Below are 17,422 nucleotides of genomic sequence, written 5' to 3'. Positions count from 1 at the left end.
TACTGAGTCACAATTAAGTAGAATGGATGGCTTTGAGGTATGTAGAGAAGAGGTGTTGGAAATTCTGGAAAGGGTGAAAATAGATACGTCCCCTGGGCCTGATGGCATTTATCCTAGGATTCTCTGGGAAGCAAGGGAGGAGATTGCAGAGCCATTGGCCTTGATTTTTATGTCCTCGTTGTCTACAGGAGTAGTGCCAGAAGATTGGTGGCTAGCAAATGTGGTTCCCTTGTTCAAGAAGGGGAGTAGGGATAACCCTAGTAACTATAGGCCGGTGAGTCTCAATTCTGTTGTGGGCAAAATCTTAGAGAGAATTGTAAGGGATAGGATTTATGAACATCTGGATAGGAATAATGTGATCAAGGATAGTCAGCATGGTTTTGTGAAGGGCAGGTCGTGCCTCACAAACCTTATTGAATTCTTTGAGAAGGTGACTAAGGAGGTGGACGAGGGGAAAGCAGAAGATGTGGTGTATATGGATTTTAGTAAGGCGTTTGATAAGGTTCCCCATGGTAGACTACTGCAAAAAATACGGAGGTATGGCATTGAGGGTGAGTTGGAGGTTTGGATTAGGAGTTGGCTGGCTGGAAGAAGACAGAGGGTAGTAGTTGATGGCAAATGTTCATCTTGGAGTGCCGTCACTAGCGGTGTTCCGCAAGGATCTGTTTTGGGACCATTGCTGTTTGTCATTTTGAGAAATGACCTGGAGGAGGGGTTAGAAGGTTGGGTGAGTAAGTTTGCGGATGATACGAAAGTCGGAGGAGTTGTAGACAGTGAGGAAGGATGTGGCAGGTTACAGCGGGATATAGATAAGCTGCAGAACTGGGCAGAAAGGTGGCAAATGGAGTTCAATGTAGCTAAGTGTGAGGTGATTCACTTTGGTAAGAGTAACAAAAAGATGGGGTACTGGGCTAACGGTCGGATACTTGGTAGTGTGGATGAGCAGAGGGATCTTGGTGTCCATGTATACAAATCTTTGAAAGTCGCCACCCAGGTAAATAGTGCGGTGAAGAAGGCATATGGCGTACTGGCTTTTATTGGTAGAGGAATTGAGTTCCGGAGTACTGAGGTCATGTTGCAGTTGTATAAGACTCTGGTGCGGCCACATCTGGAGTATTGTGTGCAGTTTTGGTCGCCATACTATCGGAAGGATGTGGAGGCACTGGAACGGGTACAGAGGAGGTTTACCAGGATGTTGCCTGGTATGGTAGAAAGATCGTATGAGGAAAGGCTGAGGCACTTGGGGTTGTTTTCATTGGAGAAAAGAAGGTTTAGGGGTGACTTGATAGAGGTGTATAAGATTAGGGGTTTAGATAGGGTCGACAGTGAGAATCTTTTTCCACGTATGGAGTCAGCTATTACAAGGGGGCATAGCTTTAAATTAAGGGGGGGTAGGTATAGGACAGATGTTAGGGGTAGGTTCTTTACTCAGCGAGTCGTGAGTTCATGGAATGCCCTGCCAGTAGCAGTGGTGGACTCTCCCTCATTATGGGCATTTAAGCGGGCATTGGATAAGCATATGGAGGATAGTGGGCTAGTGTAGGTTAGGTGGGCTTGGATCGGCGCAACATTGAGGGCCGAAGGGCCTGTACTGCGCTGTATTCTTCTATGTTCTATGTTCTATGTTCTATCTATTCACAAAGGTACTCAGCACATTTAGTGAATATTCCTGACACCAGAATTCGATGGAGAGAGCCATTCAGAACAGAAGAACTACAGAGAAAACATTCTAGACAGTAGAATCAGTGGAGACACATTCTTTGTGAATTTTGAGAGTTTAAGTTTTAATTTATTATTTTCTTTTTACTGGATTTATATAAATGGGACCTGTGTTATTGAAACAGCATACCAACACCATTTAGTTAAGTTAGGGAATAGGTCGTAGTTAGGGAGTAACTGTTCAGTTTCTTTGGAATTTGTTAATTTGTTCACTGTTGAAGTTAGAAAAATAAATTGTTACTTGTTAACTGTAGAATGAGTGAAAGGAATTCATTTCATTTCACTACCCCTTTATAACAGATTATGGGGGTGAGAGGTAATTTATACCCCTTGTCACACTTCTTTATCAGATTATGAGGCTAAGTGCTCCTTTCTGGGTGTTTCAGTTTTAATTATCAGAGGCTCATCAACCCCCCCCCCCCCCAACCTTTGTAACAATCATCAATAAGAGACAATCTAACTGCGGCGGAAAATGCGGGGGGGAACTTTCACATGTTTCTTCTCCAAGGGAGGGAACATCAGAGATAGGGAGGTACAATTCCTATCATTCCATGCAGTCTCATCCTGGTACAGGGATATCATACATTTTATGCCCTTCCTGTCTTGCTTCCACCCGAGCAGAAAGGGAACCACCTGGGCCACTGGCCTACCGGAGGCACATCCATAGCAATTGCTTTTGTTCAGACTTTTTACAGTATACTTTACCCATTCAACCCAGGCATTTGCATCCCCGTATCCAGTTTCTATCTCGATGGTCTGTTTCAAGTCTTTTACCTCTATAATTTTTACTACTTTAGGATCATCGGGAGGGGTGAAAGGTTGTATCTCATTACCCAGTAATTCTACCCGTTTTCCCACTAATTCGAAAACAACAGCCCACGAACTCCTTCCCATTTGTTTTCATTTCAATCCCAAATGTTTCATTTAATTGTATCTCATAAGTGCCCCCCACCCAGAATTGCTTCATGCCATGTGGCTTTCCTTATCGTTAAGTATATTGGGTTACACTTCTTATCGAGACAATCGCGAGCTGGTCGGAAGGGGGCCCGGTGTACTGTGACGAGACCATTTTACCAGGTACCATCCCTGAGGCCATCTCCATAGGACTTAAGATGTATCTTAGAACTGCGGTACTGTCTCTGATTAGCTACATTCCCACAATTTACTAAGCTGCATGCATCAGTGTCTATTACTTGTGGATTATCAGACTCAGGAACCATTAATAATACATATGAAAATGATATTTGACAAAATCCTAATACCAAGAGGGCTAGCATCATAACTCTAGACATTCCCAGCATTCTAATCATCATGCTGAAGCACAAAAAGGCTTAATATACAATCTTACAGAAATAATCCCGCGCTCGCGTCGCCACTGTATAGTCAGTTACTCAAAGTCTCTTTAGTCTGAGTTTTAGCGGGTCTTGCGTTGATTTGGCTGTCCAGACTTCTTCCTCAACTGGAGGGTCCACAGGCCCTTTGATCTGAGTGTAATGAGTCTAGCCTTTTTCCGCCGTCCTTATTGCCGTTTCGGTAGTCAAAAGAGCCTGGTACGGCCCTTCCCAGTCCCGCTGCAATTTAGTCTCTGTCCATGATTTTACTAAGACCCAATCTCCTGGCCGGATGGGGTGAACAGCGAATTCAAGGGGCGGAGTCTGTGCCAATAGACCCTGTTTTCTGAGGAAAGATAAAGAGGAGGACAAGCCCAGTATATACTTCTTTAAAAACAAATCTTTAGTTTCGGGAATTGGCAATTCTCCATTCGTTCCCAGATAAGGTAATCCAAATAAGATTTCATAGGGGGATAGTCCCAAATCTTTCCTCCGCCAAGGGACAAGCCCAAAAGGAATCTTTTAAATCTATCACACTAAACCATCTGTAATCATGAGGGATCTTACTTAATAACGTGTAGGGGTTTGGCACCACTGGGTGCCTGATCTGTACTATTTGATTTAATGTTCTCAAATCCTGCACTAATCGATAAGTTCCATCAGATTTCCACACTGGTAGAATTGGGGTATTATAAGGAGTCCCTCAATTACTGGCTGCAGTTCTCGTTTACCTTCTATGGAAATAGGGTATTGTCGTTCACAGACAACGTCCCCTTTCCGTTTTAAATTTATTAAAAGGGGAGGGATCTGTAGTTTTCCACGATTCCCTTCTCTAGCCCATACAATAGGGTCTATCTTTCTCTCTGCATCCTCTGTCAACGTCGCCAGTTGTACAACTAATTCCTTTTCCTGAATTCCAATCTCCAGTCCTAAAAGGATAATTAAGTCTCTCCCTAGTAAATTACTTCCTATATCAGGGATATACAGCAGTTCCCCTGTGACCCTATCCTTAGGACCTTCTATCATCATAGGTTCAAATACTGGAACAATCCTTCCCCTTTTACCCCCGAAACAGTAATTGACCGTGTCGACATTTCTACCCTCTTTGGTTTAAAATTCAGCGATGACCGTGCCACCCCAGTATTTACTAGGAAGACTGCCTCCTCCCTACAGGGTCCCACCTTCAAGTTTATCAAGGGTTCCTGGTGGGCCCCCGAGGGCAGGAACCCCTGACACCCCTATTCTTCATCAACATTCATAAGCGGAATTGCCCTTTCTTCCCTTTGTAGATCAGGACACTCCCGCTTAAAATGCCCTATCTTTCCACAATAATAGCATCCTGCCTGTGGAGACTTCCATCTCTGCCCCTGTCGCCCAAACCCTCTATCAAATGCTCCCCCTTGTCCTCTCCCTCTCCCTCTCTGTCCTACAAACTGCCACCCGCTGCTCCGGTTGCTCACTATTGGTTCCATTCTGCTCTTAACTACCTCATCAACTGTAGCTACCATCATTTTCACCTTCTGTTTTTGTCTCTCATCCTCCCTCTTTACAAACACTTTCTGTGCCTCTCTCAACAATTCATCTAATGGTTTTTCGCTCCATCCTTCTGTATCTTTCTCTGTTTGTCTGGCCATGCTTTTGTCACAAAATGTACTTTCAAAAGACCCTGTGCCACTGGGTCCTCAGGGTCCATTCCAGAATATTTCCTATTGAGTCCCTTAATCTTTGCAAGAAAGCTGAGGGAGTCTCATCTTTCTCCTGTCTAACTTCAAAGGCTTTAGCCAAATTCTGTGACTTCGGAACTGCCTCTCTTATTCCTTTTAGAATCAGGTCTTTCAATTCCCTCATTTCTTTTCTATGCTCCGGGTTTTGGTTTTCCCACTGGGGGTCTTTGAGGGGAAACTTCACCTCTCCCTGTCCAGCATCCCCATCTCCAATCGGGTGTTCCCTGTCCCATATTTTAATCGCAGCTCCTCGTATAAGTCCCCTTTCCTCCCCAGTAAATAGTATATTCAAAATAGACATTAATTCAGCCCAGGTATACAGACTGGGCCCCAGAAATTGATCAATGTGTTCAGACAACCCCACCGGATCCTCAACCAGGACCTTCATTTCCTTTTTAAATGTTCTGACCTCCTCACTAGTGAGGGGGGCACTTACAAACCCAATCTCTTTGTCCCCTATGGGTACCTCCCGAAGGGGATAAGTCGTCACGTTCTTCCCCTTTTTCTTTCTTTAAAGAAATATTGCAATATTTCTAGCTCCCCATAACTTCAAACACCAATTCATCAATTCATGCTTGACTAACCTTTAAAGCCTGTTCCTAACTTATAAATATATTTATATATTTATGTTCATTTCTTCAGTATTTAATAGTTAAAATGCAAAATGCATACAGTTCCCAATTTTGCAATTCACTGTAATTACCCAGTTTTAGTCCTTTAATTTAGATCCAAAATTCGTTTTCTTAAATAGTCCTGACCAATCATTGCTCAATTACAATACTATAGGTCGTAAAATAATCAGAGCTGCCTTAAAAGAATTTGTCTATTCAAGTTTTTTAAAAAAACCTCTAATGCATGAACAATGGCTGAATCCAAGGTCACAGATATTGACCATAGAATTTTGCTTTTACTACAATCTAATGTTGAACTGAAACTTCAACTGTCCTCCATAAATCGCTTTTATGTGAAGATAAAAGAGATTAGTTAGAAACTGATAGTAAGGCAGTCATGATCTGTAAAAGGAACAGGAGTTATCATTCTTTTTTTTTCATAATCTCGATAGAATCCTTAACCTTAAAAGAAATCATGTTAAGTTTCCATAATAAAAATCAGATTCAAAACAGTTCTGGAACTCAAGCTCCAGGGAATAAAACACAAACATTCAATCATCAACAAACAAATGTTCACTCAAACCAAATCACAAAGGGTTAAACTTCCTACCAGCTGTACAGCTCTTTTCATTTTCTCTCTCTCTCTCGCACATTGACATATAAATTCAGATATTTACAAACCCAGTCTTCGTCCGATCTGTACTTTGGCCAGAAGACAGCGGGACGAAGAATGGATTCCTTAGTCCATACAAAGCAACAATATTTAATCATCTTTCTCCCTTGTACAAGTATTATTTTGCCAATTCCACAACATCCTGCCCAAAGGACTTTCTGGAGGTATGTTGTAAGGGACCCCGCCTCCATTTCCATTGCCTTTTGTTTTCCCGGAGCTTTTTCCTCACCCACAGCACAATCCATATTGAGTTCCTTCGTTAGTCCCTTATTAACTACTAAAACTCAATCCCGGCCACCAAGGCAATACTTAAAAGTCAATTTTCTTACCTTGGTCTGTGCACAGAGTTGCCTGGCCCCTTTCTGCTGTATTGTCTATCAACCTCCTATCACTGTCTGATTCAGATGTCTCTCTTGTAGGATCCACACCAGTCACCCAAGGGAGCGGACCAAACCGGGACATGAGACCGCTCCTCAATGGGGAACGGGACGCGTCTTCCCAGTGTCCAAGGCCAGCCACTCCCCCCGGCGATGGAAGAAAATCCCGGACTGCCCCCAATTGTGAGAAACAAAAGCTCACTTACTTCAATAATTTCAGTCCGAGACCAAAAATCTGAAACAGTGTCGTTTATTTGTACACTTGCAAGTGGGTGCAATGTCTAATGCCAGGTAAGGCAATGACAAATGCACATCAAATCCAACAAACTCTCGAAATTTATACAGTTTGAATCCCCATATTTTTTCTTCTTTCATTGTTTGCCGCCTCCTCCGCTTACATCACTCATTTCCTTAAGACTGATCCCACAACTACTGTTTATCCGGCCTTGTCAGTGACAAATGCCTATCTCTGGCTCCCATAAGGTTGTTTGCTTACCATTATCTACTCCCTCCATCTGCGCTGCCCCTCACAGCATCTTATCACTAAGCCCTTTTAATTGGGGTTTGTTCCTGTGTCTCTGTACAAGTGGGAAACCTATTGTTTATAAAGGCCTCTTTTCACAGCATTTTATCTAGTGCCTGTATTTCTACCATTGTTCTGTAATCACGTCTCATGCTAACGTACTTCCTCTATGTAGTTCCCATTTTTGCTAACTCAGCTCCTAGCTGAGAAAACAATCACAGACTGATGTGAATTCATTTACTCTGTATCAGAACTTATAATTTGCAGAAATAACATCAATTCACCTATATCCCACAGTGGGGAAGCAGTGAAATGGGGGAGGGAATGAAAGCTCGAGCCAGGGTTTAGAGGGTGTATGTGTGCCGGTGGGGGGGGGGGGGGCGTTGGAGAAGATGCCCCCAATTTCCAAATCACCCCCACCCACTCAGTTCACTCTCTGACCGATTCTCTCAGCCTTTTTTGACATTGGCAGCCAGCTCCATGACAAATTGCAGACATTTTCCCATCAATCTCACGACAGCCTTTCAAGAACAGGCTGCACATACGAAGTGAACACAGCAATGATTTAACCCAATCATCTTTGTTTCAGCCCCATTCACACCAAAGACAGAGAGACAAACAGTTAATGGATCAATTAAAATTGTTAAATAAAAACTGACCAGATTACTTAAGCTGTTTCCATGATAAATTGTTTCACAGGAACATAGGATTGTCAAACCTTCATGCTGTGGCATCAAGAGGCAAACTCCTTTTCTCAGAAAATCCTAGTTCAAAAAACTCTAGCCCCTCCTTCTGTTTGTTTTTCTCAGATTTGCTGGCACCAGTTCCCAGATACTGACCTCATTAATGGCCAAATGGCTCCTGTCTGGCTATGCCTCCCTGCCACATGCCAGAGTGAAAGAGTCTAGTAGAATTTTTGATTAAGAACAAACCTGCAATTAACTTTCAGATCTGGCCTCAAAAACAAACAACAGCTTGTTTATTCTTTTTAACATAAGCTGCTGCTCACAGTCCAGAAGACCCCATTTAGCTCTCAGTTTCAAACCAAAAATTATTTTTAAGTAATCAGCAAGGGTTCCAACACAGTGCACTAACTGTGGAAGAGCTTTAAGTAGTGACACAGATTGAGTGAGTGTGACAGTACTGATTTGAATTTCGAACAATGAGAAGTGATCTCATTGAGACAAATTGGATTCATTCGGGGCTTTGCAGAGTAAATGCTGAGAGGATGTTCCCTCCTCATGGGAGTGTCTAGGACTAGAAGGCATAGTATCTGAATAAAGAGCTCCAATTTAAAGTGAAATGAGGAGGAATTCCTTCTGTCAAGACAGGTGGAACTCCTTGCCACAGAACTGTGAGGGCAGAGTCCATGTGCATATTTAAGGCCAAAATGGACAGTTTGAGATGGACCTCATAGAATATGAGTTCCTTGATTGGGGCTGACAGATACAAACAGGCTTGCCAGAGGTTCTGTTTACTCTCAGAGTAAATGCTGAGGGAGCTAGACCAATGTCAAATACTATCCCCATGTCAATAAAGGGTGACTTGGTGACAGGACACTGGCCTTAGTGGAGTTATTTTACAAGGATTACAGGAAATGTGCTGAAAGAGGACATTAGGAACATAAGATCGGTCACAATCTATTTGTTAGAAACGAAAATCGCTTCTCAATAATCGCTCTAGACAAATTCAGGAAAACAAAGTTTTATTAGCAAGTCTGCAGAATTGGGCACTCTTCTGAGAAAAGCGCCCCGAGGCTAACAATGTCTTCTGATTAAATACAGGACAAGTCCCTCCCCTCTGTGGCTCTAAAGAGTCACGAGGTTCACATTCTAAACCGTTCAGTAATTTTCCATTCTATATCCTTATCTTAAAATCTATAGCAGATGTCTCCCGAGTTGTTTTTTTCTTCTTACCCTGTAGTCTTATCAGTCAAGGACTTATTCTTCTCTGTCAGAGTTAGTGGTCCTATTAATCAAGGACTTGTTTTTCTATTCTGTGTGAGTGGTCTTATCAATCAAGGACTTGTTTTTCTACTCTGTCAATGTGAGTGGTCTTATCAACCCGTAGCAGCAGATGTCTCGTCTTTTATTACAGAGAAGCATGTTTTACCCTACCCCTATGGCTCTATTCCCCTTAGACTCTGGGGTCATGCACATCTCAGTTGTTTGTACCGAAGTCGTCTCTCACAATTCCACCCTTTTTTTTTTATGTGCATGACAAAGATAAGCCTCCTCTCATCAAGGGCCCGGGAAATCCTTGGGTCTTTCGCAGCAACAGCACCTTAAGTTCCTGCGTTCCATGTTGGGGTATCGCCACTGCCTGGAGTTGGGAAATATTTTTCTGGATTAAAGATTGAACACAAGGGGTCAGGCAGGGTAAGATGAGTAAAAGCATTACGCCCCCCCCAGCCACCAGTAACACCGTGCGCCACCAACTACCACCTAAGAGACCATCCCACCATCCGATGCTACCAAGAGGACGCCAGGATTGAACCGGCACATGGGCCAGTTTCCGAATTTTATCGGAAATCTTCAAAACCGCTTTACCATTATCGTCAATTTTCAGACAGCAGTTAGTCAGGTTAAACTTCCCGCACACGCCCCCTTCCGAGGCCAACAGATAATCCAAGGCAAGCCGGTTTTGGTATATAGCAGCCCTCATCTGATTCTGCTGCTTAGCCAGCAACTCCAGGGCCAGGGCGGTCTGATTAGTAATGACCTCTACGACTGCTTGGAGCCTGATAATTCGATTTAACATATAGATAGGAGTACGGTATCCCCATGATCCGTCCTGTGCCCATGTAGCAGGCCCGTAGTATTCAATATTACGGGCCGGTGGCCATTCATCCCCCCAATCACCAACTTGGATATCCCTTGTTGGCTTCCGCAGGGAGTCAAATAGTTTAACCCCCAAGTCGTGGCCCTCCTCCCGGGGTAATAAGAAGAACTCTGGTCTAATTAGACCCAGGAAGCATACCCCAGCCCATCCTATGGGCAACTTGGCATATGCCTGATTACCACATATCCAGAATAGGCCATCTGGGGCAGGCCCCCCCTGTTTCGCAACTTCGTTCCACACCTCTTTTATCCCAGGGATGCCCTCATAAGGGCCGGTGCCGCTACAATTCCAAAACCGAGAGTCATCACTCAGCCTCACACAATTGCGGTTCTCCTGTTTCGCAATGTACCATGTGATATCCTCAGGCCACCAGACTTGTGTGGTTGCATTCAACACACTCTGACAGGGGCTGATACCCACCTCAACCTTCCCTTTCCCTTCAACACAGAACTGGCCTTCTGGGCTGTTAGTCAGTCTCCACACCTGCCCTTTCCTTTCATTGACATGCGTCCAATTATACTGAAGCAACTCCCATATATCTAAGCTTTGACCAGACCACGGCCATTGTTCAGTCATATGTGGCCCCCCACAAACCCAGCAATTGCTAATATTTAACACGGTGGCTATCCTCGACGTAAGATCAATAAACAGGTTCTGTGTTACATCGGGGAGTTTGATCTTTTCTTCTACCTCCTTTTATATAGACGGCACCTTGGAGACAACGACCGTCCTTTGACGGTCGCGCTCTTTCTCTAACTTCCGTTTAATGTTCTGTACTAATGTCTCCCTGACTCTGTCCACATGTTCTTTGAGCAACACAGAGGGTAGCCCCCACTGCCCAGCTTTGTTAACACACACCCAGCGGTCATTGTTAGGGCATCCATGGGCTTTGCCACCGTACCCTTTATTATACACCTGATAATAGGGTTTTCCACCCTCCCAACATTCTTGCCGTGCATTCACATCGTAACACCAATTGTTCAAATGGGAGTGAGACACAAATGACCCCGAGTAGATCTGACTCCCAAGCCTCACCGTAGTCCGACATTTGTCACATCTCCCCTCGCCCTTACCCACAACTGATCAATATCCCCATCAATACAGTCCAGGTAGAGTTCATTGTCGCTGTCTTTTCAGCTTTACCACCAACGGCTTGTCCCCTGGCCCGCATGTCCAAGTACTCTCTCCTTCTGGCAGAATAGGCCCCTTTATCCTCGATGCGTGGGCCCACCCTTTTTCTTTTGTCCGAACAGCGGCTTCAGTTGTTAACAGGACCAGGAACGGTCCTTCCCACTGTGGCTGGAGCTTTTCGGCCTTCCAGGTCTTTACAAGTACCCAATCTCTGGGCTCCACCTTATGCAAGAGGAAGTCGAGCGGCGGAGTCTGAGCCAGGAGACCCTTCCTCCGGAGTTCTGCAAAAGAACGGGATAAGGCCAGTAAATAGTCTCTGACAAATACATCTCCCCCTTGTAGAGTGGGACACCCATCAACCTTACTCCAATATGGTAATCCGAACAGCATCTCATAGGGGGAGACCCCAATATCCCGGCGAGGTGCTGTACGTATTCTCAATAGGGCAATGGGAAGGCATTTTGGCTATGGTAACTTAGTTTCTAACATCAGCTTAGTCAATTGGGTCTTGAGTGTGCCATTCATTCTCTCAACTCGACCCGAGCTCTGGGGATGCCAGGGTGCATGGAATTTCCATTGGATACCCAGGGCAGTACAGATCAAATGGTGTAGCCTAGAAACAAAATGTGTCCCGCAGTCTGAGTCGATAGATTCCATTATGCCATATCTCGGGATTATGTTCTCTAACAATAGTCGGGCCACGGTTGGTGCATCGGCTTTGGCGGTTGGGAAAGCCTCTACCCAGTGAGTGAAATGGTCTACTATTACTAGCAGATACTTCCATCTCTGTACTGGGGGTAAGTCTGTAAAGTCAATTTGGATCCTCTGGAATGGCCTAATTGCGAGGGGCTGACCACCAGCTGGCATAGAACGCATGGCTTTCTTGTTAATTCGCTGGCAAGTGGGGCATCCGACTATTTCTTGTTGGGCTAACGTGTATATCCCCCTACATACATAGTCTCTCAGGATCGTGTCACACATGGCTTGCACCCCCCAGTGTGATGGTGTAATCGGTGCAGAATACTCCGGGTGATCTGTTTGTTTAGTACTTGTCTCCCATCAGGAACCGTCCACTTCCCGTTAGTTTCTAGCCGGGCACCCAATTGATCCATTTTATCAATCTCCCCCTGGGTGAAGACGGGTTGTTTAGCGAGCCCTTCCCTCAACGGTATTAATGTTAATAATTGGACGTGTTTTTCGACCGCTGCCCGCTTGGCTTCCTCATCTGCCAGCCGGTTTCCCACCGCTTCCGGTGTCGACCCCTTCTGGTGACCGGGTACATGTACTACTGCGAGTTCTGTAGGCAACGCCAGGGCTTCCAACGTTGGGCTGATCATTTGTTCGTGAGCTAATTCTTTTCCCCGGGAAGTTATCAATCCTCGCTCTTTCCAGATTTTCCCGAAAGTATGAACGATTCCGTATGCATACTTTGAGTCAGTATATATGGTCCCCACTTTCCCTTCCAATAACTTCAGGGCCCTCTGGAGGGCGTATAACTCACAGGATTGGGCTGACCACTTCCCGGGCAGTCGTCCGGACTCGATTGTCCGTTTCGTTGCGCCATCTACGACAGCATAGCCACTGTACCGTACCCCACTGATGCACCGGGAGGACCCGTCGATGTACAGTTCCTGTCCTTCACCCAGCGGGGCCTCTTGCAGGTCCTCTCGGCTTTTGGTCTGTAAGTCTACAAATTCCACACAATCATGCTCCTGTTCCCCATCTGCAGGACGTCCGTATAGAAACTGGGCAGGGTTGCAACTGAGATCTTTTGCAAAATTGAGATCGTCTCCGGTCATCAAAATCGTCTCATACTTCAGGATGCGAGAGTCTGTTAACCAGCGGTGAGCCTTTTGAGCCAGTATGGTACTAACCGAATGTGGGGAGTATACTGTGATTCTTCCTCCAAAGGTAAGTTTCCGGGCCTCTTCTACTAACATTGCCGTAGCTGCCACTGCCTGTATACAGGTCGGCCATCCACGTGACACGGGGTCTAACATTTTTGACAAAAATGCAACCGGCTGACGTTTCCCTGCCCGCAGCTGGGTAAGCACACCTTGGGCAATTCCGCCGGCGCTATTAACATATAACTGGAACGGTTTCTTCAGGGTGGGTAAAGCCAATACCGGAGCTCGGATCAGTTTATTTTTAAGAATATTAAATCGCTGCTCCTCCTCATCTGACCAGTCCAGCTTTTGTTCTTCTTGTCCCAGTTTGTCGTACAAAAACTTTACTAGAGTGGTGTAACTTTCAATCCATATCCGGCAATACCCTACTAGCCCCAGGAATTGTCTGATTTCCTTCTTCGTCCTGGGTATTGGCATACCCGTAATCCCCGATATTCGTTCTGGTGTGATACGGCGATGCCCCTTACTGACCTGATGGCCCAGATATCTTACTTCTTGCTCCACAAACTGGAGTTTTGACCTGGAGACGCGTAGGCCCTGTTTCCCCAGGAAGTTCAGCAGGGCAACGGTACTTCCTCTTCTCTTGGTCCTGAGAGTAAGAGATCATCGACATATTGGAGCAATTGATTCTCCGCGTTACACCGAAATCCTCCTAAGATCTGCTCCAGTATTTGTCCAAACAAATTGGGTGACTCCGTGAATCCCTGCGGCAAGACTGTCCATCTTAACTGTCACTTTCGTCCTGTGAAGGGATTCTCCCATTCAAATGCAAAAAGGTTCCGACTTTCTTCATCAAGGGGGCAACTCCAGAAGGCATCCTTCAAATCTATTACGCTGAACCATTCATGTTCGGGGGGAATTTTACTCATTAACGTGTAGGGATTGGGCACCACCGGGTATCTAGCCTGGACTACTTCATTCAACCCCCGCAAGTCTTGCACCAGCCTATACGTCCCATCCGGCTTTCTCACAGGGAGTATTGGAGTATTGAAAGGGGACATACATTCCTCCAGTAGTCCATCTGTGATTAATCTTTCTATCACAGGTTGTAACCCTTCCCGTCCTTCCATAGCAATCGGGTACTGTTTCCTTCTTACCGGGCCTCTTCCTGGTAACATGGTGATTTGGAGAGGTTTGATGTTTAGACCCCCTCTGTTCCCCTCTCGGTATCAAACTCCCGGGTCTATCTGTTGATCGTCTTTTTCGGTGAGGGCGAACAACCTTACCACCATTTCCCCGTTACTTGGTACCGTTCCGATCCCTAGTTTGACCTGCAAGTCTCTTCCTAACAAATTAAACCCCGCCGATGGCAGTAGAAGGAGGTCTCGTTTAGTAGTTCTGTGTTCATATCTAATTTCCACGTCCTCCACTACTGGGACTTGCAATGTCTTTCCTCCAATGCCAGATACCCCCATAACTGTTCTTCCTGCTCGGGCGCCGGGGGGTATTTGGATTATACTTGATCTTTCGGCTCCCAAGTCCACCATAAATGTGATCTCCGACCCTTGGGGCCCTACTTTCAAGTTTACCAGGGGTTCCTGTCGATAGTCCTTTTGCCCCAAGGGTAGGAATCCCCGACCTCCCTAATCTTCCTCCATCAGGGCTTACGACCGCACTTCCCGCTTGTAGCGGGGGCACTCTCGCTTAAAATGTCCCTCTTCATTACAGTAGTAACATCTGAGTATCCTCCTCGTTTCCCTGTCGCGGCCTTGAGTTCCTCCACCCTTCCTTTGTTCCGGCCCCGGTCCTCTTTTCCTCTGCTCTTGCCATGACTCTCCCCTTTCCTGTTCCTGCCATGGCTCCCCCTTTTCCTTCCTTCCAGCTGTCACTTGTTGCACCATCTGCATCATTATCTTTGTCGCCTTCTTTTACTTCTCATCGTCCCTTCTCACAAACACCTTTTGCGCCTCCCGTAGTAGTTCACTCAGAGGTTTACTATCCCAATCATCCATTTTCTCTAACTTCTTTCGTATGTCTGGCCAGGCTTTTGATACAAACTCTACCCGTATGAGTTGCTGTCCCTCTGCCGTCTCAGGGTCCACCCCAGCGAACTGCTGCAAGTTCTTCCTAATCCTGTCTAGGAAGTCTGTAGGGGTTTCTTCCGGGTTTTGATGATTCCCAAAGGCCTTGGTAAAATTGTGCCCCTTCGGGGCTGCCTGCCTTATTCCTTTTATCCAATATTCCCGCATGTCCCTCATGTTGCGTCTTCCTTCTTCCGTTTGCTTATCCCACTCGGGGTCGGTGAGGGGAAATTTCTGCTCCCCTCCTGCTCCTCCCTCTCTCTCCCAGACCAACAGTGCAGCTTGTCGTATCATCTGTCGCTCCTGGCTAGAGAACAATGTTCCCATGATGGAATACATCTCATCCCACGTGTAAGTATTTGGCCCCAGGAACTGATCTAATTGTTCAGCCAGGCCCATGGGGTCCTCCAGGAGGCCCTTCATCTCCCTCTTGTAATTCCGTACTTCAGTACTCGTTAAGGGGACGTTCACATATCCCGTCCCTCCTTCCGCGCCTCCCATGGGCACTTCCCGGAGTGGATTCATTCTTGCAATCGGGACAGAGTTTCGTCTGTGACTCTTTTCAGCTTGAGATCTAGTCTGTACTCCTGAGGCACCGGGTGGTTCCTCCCCGCTTTCTTCCCCTTCCCCTGAATCGTCGCCACCCGAAGGACTATTTTGCGGGGCAGACGGGGTCACGTAGGGCGGCGGTAAGTGATCTAAAGGTTCCCAATCTTTCTGCCCTTTCGAGTCTTCATTGGCTACCTTCATTTTGCAAGATAGTGCGACTGGTAGCCAACAAAGGGCGTAATCACTTTCCTCCCGAGTAACATTAGGTTTCGAATTGACATATAAAATTAGAGCTGGCCGGACCCAGTCTTCATCAGTGCCGAATTTAGGCCACCACACTGAGTCACCCTGAATAGGTTTTTGGGACCACGTTCGACAGTATTTCACCATCTTCTGTCTAGATTGTCCTTTTTCCCTACCCTGACCCCAATTATTTAACATTATACCTAACGGACTATCGGCAGGTACCCCGGGGTATTTTTCATTGTCTACGCTCAAGCCTACCTCTCCCTTATCCGCCTGGGATCCCTTATTTCCCATTGCCGAGGACTTTGTAAAATCGGAGATTCCTGTATTATCCCGTGATAATCTATCACTATTTAGCCAATTCCCGGACCTTCAGTCCTGTGATCGCCCAGGTCCCTTTGCAGGCACCCCCGGTCTTTGGATTCCTGTGTCCCACGTCTCTGTAGAAAAATCTACAGGCACCCCGTAGGTCCACGTTCCTCCGCAAACACGGTCTCTGCAAAATCTCGCACAGACGAGCCCCGGTCTCTAGATTCCTGAGTCCCACGTCTCTGTAGAAAAATCTACAGGCACTCCGCAGGTCCCCAGTTCTCTGGAAAGACGGTTCCCGCAAGTCTGTTCTTACCTGGGTTCGGTGCACCGAAATTACTCGATCGTTAACCGTCCCCACTGCCTCGGCCACACCCCTCCTTTGTTCTCCTGAGCCTTCCGGATATCACTCGCTCAAGCCGCGCGGGGCGACAAGCAAGGAATCAGGGACTGCCGAACTCGGCAGGGTGCACCTTCTCCGATGTCCTTCCTCAGCCCCCCTCGCGGCCGGAGTGTTGATCGGACGAGCCCCCAAGTTTGTTAGAAACGAAAATCGCTTCTCAATAATCGCTCTAGACAAATTCAGGAAAACAAAGTTTTATTAGCAAGTCTGCAGAGTTGGGCACTCTTCTGAGAAAAGCGCCCGAGGCTAACAATGTCTTCTGATTAAATACAGGACAAGTCCCCCCCCTCTGTGGCTCTAAAGAGTCACGAGGTTCACATTCTAAACCGTTCAGTAATTTTCCATTCTATATCCTTATCTTAAAGTCTATAGCAGATGTCTCCCGAGTTGTTTTTTTCTTCTTACCCTGTAGTCTTATCAGTCAAGGACTTATTCTTCTCTGTCAGAGTTAGTGGTCCTATTAATCAAGGACTTGTTTTTCTATTCTGTGTGAGTGGTCTTATCAATCAAGGACTTGTTTTTCTACTCTGTCAATGTGAGTGGTCTTATCAACCCGTAGCAGCAGATGTCTCGTCTTTTATTACAGAGAAGCATGTTTTACCCTACCCCTATGGCTCTATTCCCCTTAGACCCTGGGGTCATGCACATCTCAGTTGTTTGTACCGAAATCGTCTCTCACACTATTGAATGGCAGAACAGGCTTAAATGGCCGAATGGAGGAAGTGAGGACTGCAGATGCTGGAGATCAGAGTTGAAGAATGTGGTTGTGGAAAAGCATAGCTAGTTATGCATCATCCAAGGAACAGGAGAATTGACATTTGGGCATTAGCCCTTCATCAGGAATGGCCCAGTGGCCTACTCCTATTCATATTACATATGGTCTTGCAGTAGACGGTAGAGAAAGCTGTTGCACAGCTTGAGTGCGAATGTTCTGACTATGGAAAGAGCTTTAACTTGAAATGACTTTGTGCACTATTCAATGTTCTGTGCATTGGACTAGAATTAATCTGACCATCTAGTCGAGAGATAAGACACTATGTAGATCCGGTGGAAATAT

The 17,422-nt window shown here is 45.9% G+C and overlaps 1 protein-coding gene across 1 annotated transcript in view; it reads left to right on the top strand.

The window, feature by feature from the left end:
- Nucleotides 1-17,422, top strand: part of LOC122563772 (uncharacterized) — an 82,972-nt gene that overhangs the window by 37,996 nt on the left and 27,554 nt on the right. The gene's annotated exons all lie outside the window — the stretch shown is intronic.

This window comes from Chiloscyllium plagiosum, unplaced genomic scaffold (genome assembly GCF_037043375.1).
Source record: "Chiloscyllium plagiosum isolate Xiang-an unplaced genomic scaffold, Cpla_swu_hap1 HiC_scaffold_30, whole genome shotgun sequence".
In the NCBI taxonomy this organism is placed as follows: domain Eukaryota; kingdom Metazoa; phylum Chordata; class Chondrichthyes; order Orectolobiformes; family Hemiscylliidae; genus Chiloscyllium; species Chiloscyllium plagiosum.
This window is presented reverse-complemented; position numbering and strand designations above follow the sequence as displayed.